Below are 14,117 nucleotides of genomic sequence, written 5' to 3'. Positions count from 1 at the left end.
AAACGTGTTTTCTTAGGTAATTAATTAAATAACATCATCACAGACAATCAATAGTATTCAACATTCTGTCCACCTGTGCTGAGCAGGTAGTAGACTAGCAGCAGTTGGTGTTAGTTATTTTAAACTTACCATCTCTGTTTCTCTATCTGTCACTCTCCCCTGCCCTTGCTCATATTTACTGCCCATCTGCCCCCAACTGGTGCCTCATACCTTTTTCTGTGTAATCACTGTAGCATTCTCACCACACATATGACACATTAATAAGTACTCCTCAGAAGGGGCACCACCTCCATTGATTGATTAATTAATTCATTAATTAGGAGGAAAATGAATCACACCAAAAGAATCAGCCTGATGTCTTAAAGTTGTAAATTGTGATTACATTGACCTCCATCTCTGTAATAAAGGAAAACAAATGCAGCAACTTAATTCAATATTCAAACTACCAAGGACGGATGAAGAATAAGGGCCACTACAGTATACATATATACAATTAGAGTGGAAAGTGCAGAGCATGTCAAGCAGATGGCTCGAGACTGTCAGAGATAGCCAGATGATAACCGCTGTGCAATAGGTTCAGTCAAGCATCTTCAGGGTGATGAATCCAGGCTCAGACAAGGCCTATCTGAGACTACAGAGGAGACACACAGCATGGATTCTCCAGTCTTGTTGCGTTCAGTGACAGGCTGCAGAGTTTGGATGCATGGAGTCAAAAAGACTTAAAAAGTCAAAAAGTTAACCACATTAAAAAAGGGGGATTACAAAATGAATGATTATTCATATAGCAAATGGTGGGCTTTGCTTATGGCTTTTAGGAATCTTTGCAGTCTTTCCTCTCAGTTCAGATTTCATTCTAGAGCTTTGTTTAGCTCTCGGCAAAAGTCAAAGCCAGCACCTGTAAATGCCTGTTGGCCACATGGCCAAGCAGGGGGGGCTTCACCGTGTAGATTCCAAAAGGATGATGAAAAGCCAAGAGTCAGGACAAGAAGCAGAAGGGACAAGAGGATGAGCCCAAAGAGCTGGAGGCACGTGTTGTCAAGTTTGACAGTCAAGGGTTGTGTTTTACAATAAGGTCATGATCACTAATTTATTCCTTTGTGTGGAAAGAAAAGTGGCCTCTATTTAAAGGGAAGTAATTTGATTTCTAAATAATATTTGAACTATACACACTTGCAAATTGGAAACTTACTCATTCGGTCATCAATACATGCAACATAATAAGAATTAATTAATTATATAACAGTGGGGCACATCTTAAATAATAAATGATAATAGAACTCAAATTATAAGTAAATCATACTGGTTAACATCAAATACAATGTGGTACTGGCATTTCCTTATACAATTGTGTATAAAGTTATTACCAAAACTCAGTGTGGTATCCTGTAAATTAGCAGATTTTAAAACAAAGTTAGAAAGTCTAAGATATCAACATGATAAGGTTCTTAAATATATATATATATATATATATATATATATATATATATATTTAAGAACAGTCCAGCACATAGTAGCAGGGTGTAAGATGCTAGCTGGATCAGCGTACATGGAGAGGCACAACCAAGTGGCCGGGATAGTACACAGGAACATCTGCAACCAGTATGGAATAGATATACCCAAATCCCAATGGACCATACTACAGAAGGTGGCTGAGAACAACAGGGCCAATGTTCTGTGGGACTTCAGCTTCCAGACTGACAAACAGCTCCTGGCTAACCAACCGGACATAGTGGTGGTGGACAAAGAGCAGAAGAGGGTGGTGGTGATAGATGTGGCGGTCCCAGCTGACGCCAACATCAGGAAGAAGGAACGCGAGAAAATCGAGAAGTACCAAGGGTTGAAAGAGCAGCTGGAACAGATGTGGAAGGTCAAGGCTAGCGTGGTCCCCGTGGTAGTGGGGGCACTCGGGGCAGTAACCCCCAAACTGGGAGAGTGGCTCCAACAGATCCCAGGAACAACATCTGAAGCCTCAGTCCAGAAGAGCGCAGTCCTAGGAACAGCCAAGATACTGCGCAGAACCCTCAAACTCCCAGGCCTCTGGTAGAGGACCCGAGCTTGAGGATGACACACAGATACCACCCCACCAGGGTGAGATGGGGATTATATAACCAGGGGATTATATATATATATATATATATATATATATATATATATATATGAGGAGAGGAGCAGGGCAAAAGGAATGTTGTCATGCCCCACAATTTATGGCCCTAGAGAGGTGTAATGGCCCATCTCTGTGTAGTCTCTGTCTTAAAAGTAAACAAAGTCATTACTCTTCCAAAGTTGGACGGACGTGGCTGGATTTTTTAGTTCTGTTTCTTGTCTTTTTTGACATCCTTCCTCCTTAGGGCCAGGGGTCATTGGGTCTGTGTGTCTCTGTGCACTCCAACACAGGCACAGGTAACCTTTGATTAAACCATCAAAATGTTTAGGAAAGAATTTAGTTTATTTGTCTGTTCCTGTGTTCAATCTGCTAAGCAAAATGCAAATGGCTCTGTGTTAAAGGGTGCCAGATAAATGGTTTAATTGTAAAATGTAATATATTATTTTCTGTATTTGGCTGCAGCTCAAGCTTTAAACCTCCATTTAAGGTCTTTTACTCACTTCATACTGTACATCTGCCACTCTCTAGATAGTGAGGCCTCTGACTGTGATTGGAGCCAGATAACATCATCTTTGGTACACTCAATATTTCCAAAGCCAGCAGGGATGCAAGCATCAAATAGCACATATTCCAGCTTATTATCACTGATGTAGAAGTGGCAGGACGAACAATTCAAATCAGTAAACCTTTACTTCAGAGGCTCTTTCATTTCCTAGCCAGGCTGTCTGTACATGTAAGCCAGCTTTACCTCGGAAAATGCCTCTTTTGGTGTCTTTAAGATTTAAATAAGTTGGTGGAGTGCAGGTATTTCCGACAGACTGTCTAAAAAGAATATCTTTTGACTCCTGGATATGTTGGTACATTGCAGTGTGTCATTACAGCAGACACAAGCTCACAAAACAAGGCAGAAAGATCGCAGACCTCTAAAAGCCCCAGACATCATGGGCTTTGTGTATCAAGCAAAGATTCTGTTGCCTGAATCAGACACCACCTCATGCAGTCTGCTTGGCAGCTGCTGTGCTTTTCTTCTTCTTATTCTCTTCCTCCCTTCACCCAGACATGAAGCAAAGTAGGCCTTGGGAAGTCCCTCAAGTTTCTTATCTCAGCAGTATGGATAGACACAAGCCTTCCACTTACCCCAAATGACTCAACTTTTAATAACATTTGGTTCTCTGTAACCTGCTGTGCATGTGAAAACTTACACAGGTTTTGGGTTTTTTTTTGGCAGAGACACTACCTACCACTGAGTTAAATTATGAATCACTTGCTGATGTTTGGAAATATATTATTAAAACGCTCAACACCCCCACAATACTTTTTGGGAATGTGTTTGTGTGTGTGTGTGTATGTGTGTGTGTGATGTTCACTTGCTGGTATACTCAATTTGTAAATGATCTTTGTTTACACTCCCAGTGTTTGTATTAACATTCAATTTTGCATTAATGAATATGAATGTGGTCGTCCAAGTGTTGCTTAACTCGCACAGTCTTTTCATTAGCTGTGGTACTGTCACAGAGCAAAGAGAAAAGCCTGCTCTCGGCTCATATCTGCACCGTGGAAATGGAGCTTTTAATACAGATTGCACACTTCATCAACAGATTTTGTTCACTGTCAATTTTTAATATGCAAGATTGTACTAATTAAAAAAGGAACATGTATGAGAAGTCTAACAAATGTAGTGTTAGTTTTTTTTTGTGATTTTTAAAATTTATTCCTTGCCTTAGTCCTTTGTCAGTTGTGCATGTTAGTTTTTATCATGTCAAGTCAACCTCATCCGTCTATTATTTCGGCAAGCTTTAGTTGACCCTTTTCCAAGTTTTACCTTTTGTTTTCATGGGACTCCATGCCCCTAAGAACAGAGTTACTGGGGGTAGTGGTTGAAATCTCCCCGTATGAAATGGGACAACCCTTGAGACCCTCATACGTCATCAATAGCCGCTGATTGCATTAATGTAAACAGATGCAACCGTACATTTCTAATGTTTCAATATGCTTGCATTTCGTTCATAACTTCATGCTGTCAATCAAGTCATCAAATAACAAAACAACGCTGTTTCATTACCTGACCACTAGTGATGCTTTACAGGCTAACAATAAAAACCTGTGCTCTTCCAGTTTGTACTGATATTAGAGGAGCGGTACCAAGTGCAGCAACTTCACTGCTGGACTTCAAAAACAATATAAATGCTTGTATCCATATGTATGATTGTATAGCCCTTATAAACCTAGCATATAAAATGACAAAAAAAATATCCTTCAACCTCAATTATGAGAGGTCTATTAAATCTGCTATTATGCTGTTGCTAGACGACAGGTCATATTTACCAGTTGTCATGGTAGCACAACATGCTTTCCGTTCAGACATCATGAGCTTAAAGAAATGCAAATACTACTTAATACAATCTGAGACAACTGAACCTGAGCTGACCAAAAGAACTCAAATCAGACTGACATAAATCATAAGACTTAAGGAGAGAAGAAGCTAGCTGTCCCTCATCTGCAACGTTTAAATGTGACAATCAAGCAAAGTAACACACACAGAGACACACACACTCACACACACACACACACACACACACACACACACACACACACACACACACACAAACACGCATACTGTAGACATCCTCCAGAAAAAAACACAGTCTTCAGCCAGCAGAGATGTTGAATATTTGAAAAACAGAATAATTTATGTTATGCCTGCACATTTTGTTTTTTGGTTTTATATATATATTGTTTTTATTATTTTATTTTGTCCTTGAAAACCTCAAGTTATTAATTCATTTTAGATAGAATGTCAGAGATACATGCAATTAGCACACTTTGCGAAATAAAAATCACCATGAAGGTTTTAAACTTGTTTGGGAACTGTACAGATATATAGATATTACTGTTGGCTGCTTTTTTCATTCAACACATTCTCATCTTTCTCAATACAAACTTGGCACTTTGCTTTTAAGTGTTCTTTTCTTAGATTTAAATATTGATTATTAATTCTTGCACTGTTGGTTTCCTTTGTGTGGCTGTCTGGTTTTGTGCCTGTATGGTCCTGAAACTACATTAATAATTTCTGTTAGATTTGTATCCTTTTTCAGTGCTGCCTCTCAATACAAACAAAAGATGCCGCAGCCTTGGGTGCTTAGAAAACGGTGATAAGCAGAACAATCTTTCCCTGAAACAGGCCTGGCTGGGTGCACTAACACTGTGTGCATGCTATGACAACTTTCAGCTATGTACTGCGAGTAAAAGAAAAGGATTTAGAAAATTATGAATGTTTTGTGTGGGTTCAATTTGAAGAGAAAGGTTTGTGTATATGTATCTGTCATGTTCCTTTTTATTGTCTCTAACTGAGCTGCACTTGTACAAATACATTATTTTCCTCATCTGGGTTTGCTGCTATTTTGCAACTGGTTTGTCATCATGACTTCCCCTTATTGCAACACTGGAACCCATTTCAATTAACCTCTCAGGGGTGCTGGGGGTTCATCAGCCCTTCGCCTGAGGACACCAGCAGTTATTGGATGCAGAATAAATCGACAGCAGGCTGGGAGGAGATGCACAGCCATCCACCTGATGCACTTGTGAACACCCAGACAAGGCCAACCACCCTGTACCCCAAACCAAAGAATGCTTTATATACACAACTATTTTTAGCCGGTTCCCCCATGGTGAGAGCAAAATGCTAATCTTCAGCCCGGATCTCTTTGAAGTATAAGAGGATACTTGAGGTGGATTATTTATGGCCATGTTGCTGTAGTCTTAAATCCTGTTAAGTCAACCAACAAGCCCTCACTGAAATGTTGGCGGGCTGGTAAATAAATAAAAGTGTGCAGCAGCAGCAGCAGCAGCAGCTGTCACCCAGGCAAACATATGACAGTTTACTGAGGATAATCATCAGGTATGAGCATTTTTGAAAGCTTCGATCTTATTGCCTCCCACATCTCCCCATCTTGCGCTGCCTCTCTGTGTCTCTCTAATGACAAGAGAGGAAAAATTAGGTGTCGTCATTTGATGTCCGCGGCTTGTTAATGATATGTTTGGCCTTTGCTGCAGTGACACAGCATTCAGCACTGCCAATTGATATGGTAATGCATTATATGTTTATGCTCACATACATATTTTCATTTCAAAGGGGCAACAACAAATGCATGAGACGAACACAGCATTTAGAAAATAGGTCACTGCTGCTAAATGTTGATAGTGCTACTTTGCCCCCCAGTGGCACACAGACTCAGTGCAGACAAGGAGTGTTCCATTATCATAACCTTCAGGCTGTTGACTTTCTAGCAGGGATATAGATAGGCTGCATACAGTATGCTCTTTTAAAATATATGGTTTTAGTTTTCTACAGGCATTTCTATGACATTCTAAAAAAATATGTCCTGCATCTGTATTTGACTACAGTCTTGCAGTTGTAATTGTAAGCTGGGCAGTCTCACGTCTCAGAGGTTTTTGCTCAGTGAGTCATTTCCAGACTGCTTTGACGAATGACTCATGTGTTATATTCACTAGACATCACCTCTCAGAAACTGCATTTTAATCTTGTCTGTTTTTTTTTTATGTATCTAAATAATAACATTTTATATTACATCCTCACAGGTTACTAGACTATTTTTTAAAGTCAAACCAAACATATTTCGGTTGTATATGATGATATTGAACTCAAAGCTTTGTATTCATACTGTGATGTAAACATATCGTATATATCCTGGAATTGATTAGTTATTTCTCTGCGCATATAACATCTCTTGATATTTGCCTCGTCTATATGAAATCCTGCTGGAAACGTGTTCCCTATTTCTCTCTCTCTCTCTCTCTCTCTCTCTCACACACACACACACACAGACAGAGACACATATTGACTTATGTCATTTTGGGGTACACATGGACTTGCGTCCATCTGCCTGAGAAATGACACTTACCCTAATCTTAACCTGCCTAACCCTAACACTAGCCTTTACCATAACCATAACTGAGGACCCGAAGATCAGCCTTTTGAGGGCACGGATTCACACACACACATACACACACACACAGACACACACACACACGCAGACACACACACACACATATAATATTTCAATGCATAATATGTGTTTGGCAACTCAATCCCCAGAAAAGAATAGATGTTGAAAATGTTCTGCAAACCGTGGATGAAACTTTATTTTCCTTTAGGTTAAATTTTCAATGTTATGTTGACAACACAGTGCTTATGGTCTGGTTAGGTTTAGGCTCAAAACCTGCATGGTTAGGGTGGGGGAAAGATCATGTTTTGACCTGAAAAACCTGTCTGTATCGCCACATACAGTAGACAGTATGTATGATTTATGTTGTATGAATGTTTTTTATGACGGTGACATCTACTGTAGAAACTGAATTGCCCTTTGGGGATAAATAAAGTATTCTTCTTCTTCTTCTTCTTCTTCTACATACATGGTCGTTGAATTGTCACTAGTTCTCCTTAAAAATATCTTGTGGTGTAATGGTTACAAATGTTGAAATGCCAATGACCCTTGCCAATATATATATCCAGTGGTTTCTCAAATACAAATGTTAAAACTGTTACGACAGTTGTGAACTGCGGTCACTGACTTGGCAGCCTTCTCCACCATGATCCCCTCCATCTCCTGATATGAAAGTCAGTACATAAACATGTAATGTGAACATGATATGACGCATTTTGTAGACATGTCAATATGGCACAAAGCCGGTGACAAGGAAAAATGTGAATTTATCAGTAGTTTGCAGAAACGTTACCTGCCAACAGTTCATCCTGGCAACTAGTCTGTGTTTGGAACCATAATTTCCATAAACCAAGCATAGATATATTTATAATGTCACCCTATACTATCATCTGTATCCTGCCACACTCAAACAATGCCTTAATCATGAGGTGCATGAAAAAAGAAATGACCTCAGAGATCTGCGGACCAGTGTTCATTTGATGAAAATATAAACACAGAATCGTTGGAAGAGGTCTTGCTTTGTTCATACAGTAATGTATTATGGAAATTTGCAGCCGTGCTCATTGATATATTGTGACAAGCAACTTTTCCTCAGTGCTGGTATAAAAGCTCAGCTGATTCGGCTGTATCTGGTCCACTATTGTACTGACTGTCACACTGATCCTCTTTGTGATCTACAAAGGGGATGAAGAAGAGGAAAGAGACAAGTCCTGCAAGCCAACAACAGTCCTGCACACACACACACGCACACACATGCAATCTGTATCATTACTTTCTCACTTGTGCTCATCTCTGTCCACACACTCACAAACTACACAAACATGTCGATGCTGCGACTCATTGTTGCATCAGGGGACACATGCAGCCTGAAGCTACAACACAAAGCTTTACTGTGTTGCAGCCGTGACATCTGTACTATATGGGCAACTGTACTAAGGTCACTGATGCAGTACCATGTGGGGATTAGCCTTGATTTGCACACATGAAGGGCTCACATATATATGTGTACGTACATAGAATCTGTGCTTGATTGTTATTCTGTATTTAAGCATTCGTATGCACAAGACAGCCAGTGCTTCTGTCTGCTAAGATGTCAGACTTTATCATTTTTCATTCATAGTCTGGAATGATTGTATCTGTATTCTTTCACTGTGAATGCACACATCTGTATCTTGCTGGATAAGCTCCAGGCTCATCTTCCAACCAACATATGTAGTCAATACACAGTATCTAAAAGCCATTGGTTGTATGATATCAAGTCTTTGAGGTTTTTGCAGAAGCCATGATAGTCAATCAATAGAGCTGGGCAATATATCCATATTATATTGTTATCATGAAATGAGACTATACTTCATCTTAGATTTTGGCCATAATTATATTGTGATATGACATAAGTGTTGTCTTTTCCTGGTTTTAAAGGCTGCATTACAGTAAAGTAATATCATTTTCTACTTTACAGACTGTTCTTCTTGTAGTTTCTATTACCTGCTTCATTATGTCCACATTACTTTACCACATTACATTTCTGAAAAATCTAATTGTTTTAATGCTTTGTAAAAGTACTCATCCCTATAATATAGTCCAAGATATCAAGCTATTTAGTCAAAAAATTGTGATGTTTGATTTTGTTTCCCAGTCCTAGCATTTATTAAGTGCTTTAATTATTGCAACATTGTTTGAAAAGTCCAGTCTTAGCAATAATTTAAGGAATAAAAAGAAACCACTCCTGACACTATTTAGTGACAATGTATTTGGATAAACTGAATACCAAAGAGTTAGGATTCAGCTATCTGTAGTGACTCTAATTTTTGTCACATGATATTTGAGTCTCAACAATCAGGCATCCTTCCCTCCAATCTGATATTTTCAACTATCTTTAAACAACACGTTGCAAAGTGATAACGCATCATTACCCCTTTAGACTCTCAGTATGCTTCCCATCCAGTTTTAAATCTATCATCTTATTATTTTCTTCAGCCTTTTCTGCAAACCCCCCGTATCAGTATGTCTTTTTAATTATATAATTATAATCTGTGCACATTTGTGCCCTGAATAACTAACAGTTCCACACTATTGAATGGCATGACATTCAATAATGATGTTACTCCATATAATTTGTTTACCATTTAATTTGTTTAGCAGTTGTACAATTTGTTTACAACCAAAATCTGAATATCTGTCTAAAATCAAACCCAACCCACCTCCACAATCTGGTATCTTTTTGCTTTGTGGCACCTCTACACTACTTTCAAGGCTAATGTTTACATACACACAGGTGTACTTGATGGCACATCGCCGGGCTCTTGTGAGATGCAGGGGACAGGAGTGCTTGATGCTATATCACTGGGCTGTTCCGACATGGACGGACAGTAGAAGCTGATGCTGCATCACTGGGCTGAGGTGGAGGTGTCTACAGGTGGCCGAGGATTTGCAGGCGTGGGAACAAAATATTTCAAAAGTGCATCTGAAGAGATGCTGTAACTTCCAGGGAAGCTTCAGATGATAAGTCAGCAATTTTTTCTTTCAAAACATGACTTCGCCCGTGAATATTTCTGCTTGAGTCAATACGATATATTTTCATCAGCAATGGTGGCTGTTTAGCAATAAGGCAACAACTCCCAGTTCTCGATGCTACTTCACTTGTAGATGTCTGCCTGGACTGCGATGACACTGATGATGGCTGCTACAGATGATCTTCAGCTATTGTTCTTTTCGTATACGTATCTGATGTGTGTTTGATATGTCTGTGTGTTCTGTGCTGTACCACAGATTGCCACTCAGAGGACACGTTTTTCGAAGTTTAAATGAAGAAATTACAAATTCTATGTTCAAAATATCAAGAGCTTTACCACCCATACCAATGAGGTTCTGGACATTGATCTATACTAAGGTGATGCAGAGTGACACCCTAAAAAGTCCAAAGTACAATCCCAGGTCCAATAAGAGCAGCTGGGAATGACTCCTGGGGATAAGTATCCCTCTGTCTAATTTGCAGCAACAGCCGTCCAATACACTGACCGTCTGTCAGCATCAGCTATTAAGTAGCCGTTTTTGCACTGGATGTGCTGAGGCTAGTTCACAGGTGAGATGAAATTGATTGGTTATGTATGGTGGTAGTCTTCTCCTTCCAGCTTGGAAACATTGCTCTCTTCCTTGTAGTCAGTCCTGTGAGACTTGCAGATGTTTCACAGACTGCCATGCATGTTAAGTATTTTCACTAAGTGAATTCACATTGTCATTCTCAAATGGCTTTAGCTGAAGGCTTAGAAAACTTAATCCTGCATCTCAATAAGGACGGTTACACCTATCTCAAAAGAATTCCATTGAAATAATTAATCACTCAAAACACAAATCATTTAATTTGGCTTTTCAATATTCCACCAACTGAACTAAACCCTGTTTACACATGCTTGTTTCCGTAAGAGCATTACATCTAATCTACACTGTATAAAAGCTGTCTTTACAGGCAGACACAAATAGAAAAAATAAATGTAGAAATTCTTCCACAACACGACTGAGCACCTCATTAGAGGCAGGGGGAAGGAATCTGGGTCATCCTGATCATAATATTTCACAGCTGGGAAGTCGTACTCCCATTCATGTATTGACAGTCTAGGAGGTTTGCATAGAGAAAAGCCATTACCATGCAATTACTAAAACAAGTGCAGTCTATTGGAATGGATTAGGCAGTTTATTCAACAAAATAAATATTTCTTTGCTTATATCATTTCATCGGGAGGTCCAAATTGTAAGCAGCGACTGGGATAATCTTGTTTTGCTGAATTGCAGCAGCACTACAAACAAGCGGGGGATTAGTAATCCCTGTTGGAGATTTTTTTTTTTCCTCAGAGAAGATAGATAGTGGCTGGCACCTGGGGCAAGGGCTTGATTTCTGAACAGTAAACATTGATGTTTTCCTCGCTGGAAGAGCTGCAGTCTGTCTGGACAATATTTCATATTGATAATAGCATTTCAGGGCGCTTGAGTAAATGGAGTTGGATACTGCAGGTGACAGCGTGAGGTGACCTTATCAAACTGTGATAAACTGGAAATGGGAAACTGAAATCAAAATACCATCACGGAGAGGGAGGCGGGATTCATCTGCTGTTCTTTTCGGGGGCCAGTAAGACAGAGAAAAAATGAATTGCCTTGTTGAAAGAAGATTGTATGACATGGTCTTTGCCAGCCTGACAGTGCAGGCAGCATGATTCAGTCTGTAGCACACACAGTAGTCATTCTCCATAAACTCAGATTTCAGATGAATCACACTGAAGTCGATCTTCAGCTGTGATCACTCAGGCTCGGTTAATCGAGCGGCATTTCACGCGTTCTGAGCTGTGAGGAGAGGGGCCATTAGCATTCAGGAAGTAACAAACAGCAATTTGGACCTAATTATGTCCTAATGGCACCTGATCACTCACATACACAAACATGCAAAAGCACGCACAAGCACAAATAGGCACAAAATGGTATGTCTCTTTCTGAGACCAAAAGCATGAATATAAACTCATTCTGTCCAAGTCTCTGGGCAACAACTAAGGTCAGGACAAATTGAGAGTCTTTGCAGGAGTAAATGAATTGTAAATTAGCAAGATGAATATCAACAGAGACAGGCTGACTCAGACACACACACACACACACACGCACACACACACACACACACACACACACACACACACACACACGAAACATATGGACTCATTTACATTAATGGTTTACGAGTGATTTTGAAATGCTTATCAGAGAGTTGATCTTACAGTACCGTTCTGCAATGAAGACACGTAAAGATTTTCTTACCTAAAAAAGAAGATGGAGAAATAAGTGCAATTAGTTTGGAGGAATGACAGACTGAATGCTTAAAAACTGTAAGAATATTACTGTCATCAAACAGTTGCAGCTACTTCAAGCATACTGATGTAGTCATGAAGTCCCTGTCTGACACAGTGCTATGCTGATTGATGGAGCATCACACCATATCATATGATACAGGACAGGCTCAGACATGTCTCAAATCAACACCATGTTTGATTCATTTCCAAGCAGCTCAATTCACTCCTCAAAGACCTTGGCTGTCGCCAGCGGTAAAAATAGCTATTGTTCGAAAACGTGTAATGACTTTTGAACTGCTAATGCTTTAAAAATGTATGTACAGTAAGTAAGGGTTTCTTAGTTTTTCAGAGGTATCACACATGCCTTGTTTGCTCCACAGTCAATGTGTTTATGCCATCACATTCTGCAGCATTGATTTGTCAAGGAAAACCATGTAGTTTCTTCCTCTGAGCCAACAGGCAATGGTTGTTGCCAAGCTTTGTTGTTCATTTTCAGTGGATGATATATTTCTCTGAAAAAAGTCACTTTTGCTTCAAATTCCTCTGTTGCGATTTAACAACTTTTCTATTTAGGACACATCTACGTGATCAGGATTACACCTGTAACTTGCTTAAGAAAGGTCAGATGTAGACAAAAATGAATATAGAAAATTCCAAAAGGTTCTGTCATGGTTTACAGTAAAGAAAGACATCAGATTTAGCCTTTTTTATAATGTTCTAGTAAATTAATCCATTTTCAGGCAAAGCAAGTGTAAAATTGGGACCTTAAATGAGCCAGACTGAAACTTAAGGTTCTCCTGTATGGTGATGTATGGCACTTGATGCAGACTGGTAAAGAAATAAAGTAATAAATACAGGAGAGTCAGGCGTCCAAAAAATTGTTCTTTGGATAAAACATAGGTCATTTAAACTTGCATTAGATTGTCAACTCAGTATTTGTTCACATCTTACAGGTTTTAAACTGTGAGCCCTTCTTTCATCTACAAAATACTGTCCCAGCAGATGTCAGTGTTACTCAAGCTATTTAAAAAGCCTAACTGGCTGCATGTACAGCTCAACAGAAAAGAAAATAACCCTATTCTTTGACTCAGCTGCCAAAATCATTTTCATAGCAAGAAAACCTTCAAATAGCAGACGCACTTGCTAAAAAGTCAAAATGCTAAGTATGTACACAAGTGCTTGATGAGCAAACATTGATGCAAGAGAGGAGGGAACAAGCAGCTCAACTGCAGCATGAGAGGCAATCGCCTGTAGCACGCTCAAGATTTCTATCCTTTTCAAAGCAGGGTAAGCCAATTATACAAGGTTTAATTTAATACGTCTAACCAGTGATTTCACTAAGTGTGTTTGTTTGCTTGTGTGGGGTTTTTCCTCTTTTTTTTTTCAAGAATGGAATAAATTGTATCCACAATCCGCACTGGTAAAAAATATTATCAAGGGATTGTATTGGATGAGAGATAAAAAGAAAATGCCAGCATTAACCCTACTATGGTGTTCGGGTCTGTGGGACCCGTTTTCATTCTTTATCAAAAGAAAGTGATAAGATTAATTATTTTTTCACACTCAGACTCATTGGCCTTGGCTCATTTCCTGTGAAAAACATATATCAGAACACATTTTCAATGACCACACACTGTACACCCCACCTACACATTTACATTACATACAGGATGTTCGGGTCCACTGAACCCAGGGCGCGCGCGCGCGCGTGTGTGTGTG

At 39.4% G+C, this 14,117-nt stretch overlaps 1 protein-coding gene across 1 annotated transcript in view; it reads right to left on the bottom strand.

Annotated features, from left to right (window-relative positions):
- The window catches only part of opcml (opioid binding protein/cell adhesion molecule-like), a 405,678-nt gene that overhangs the window by 318,216 nt on the left and 73,345 nt on the right, over nt 1–14,117 (bottom strand). The window lies entirely within an intron of this gene.

The sequence above is a fragment of the Pagrus pagrus genome (genome assembly GCF_965226575.1).
Source record: "Pagrus pagrus genome assembly, chromosome: 14".
NCBI classification, from domain to species: Eukaryota; Metazoa; Chordata; class Actinopteri; order Spariformes; family Sparidae; genus Pagrus; species Pagrus pagrus.
Note: the sequence above shows the minus strand (reverse complement) of the source record. Positions and strands in the feature narration are given on the sequence as shown.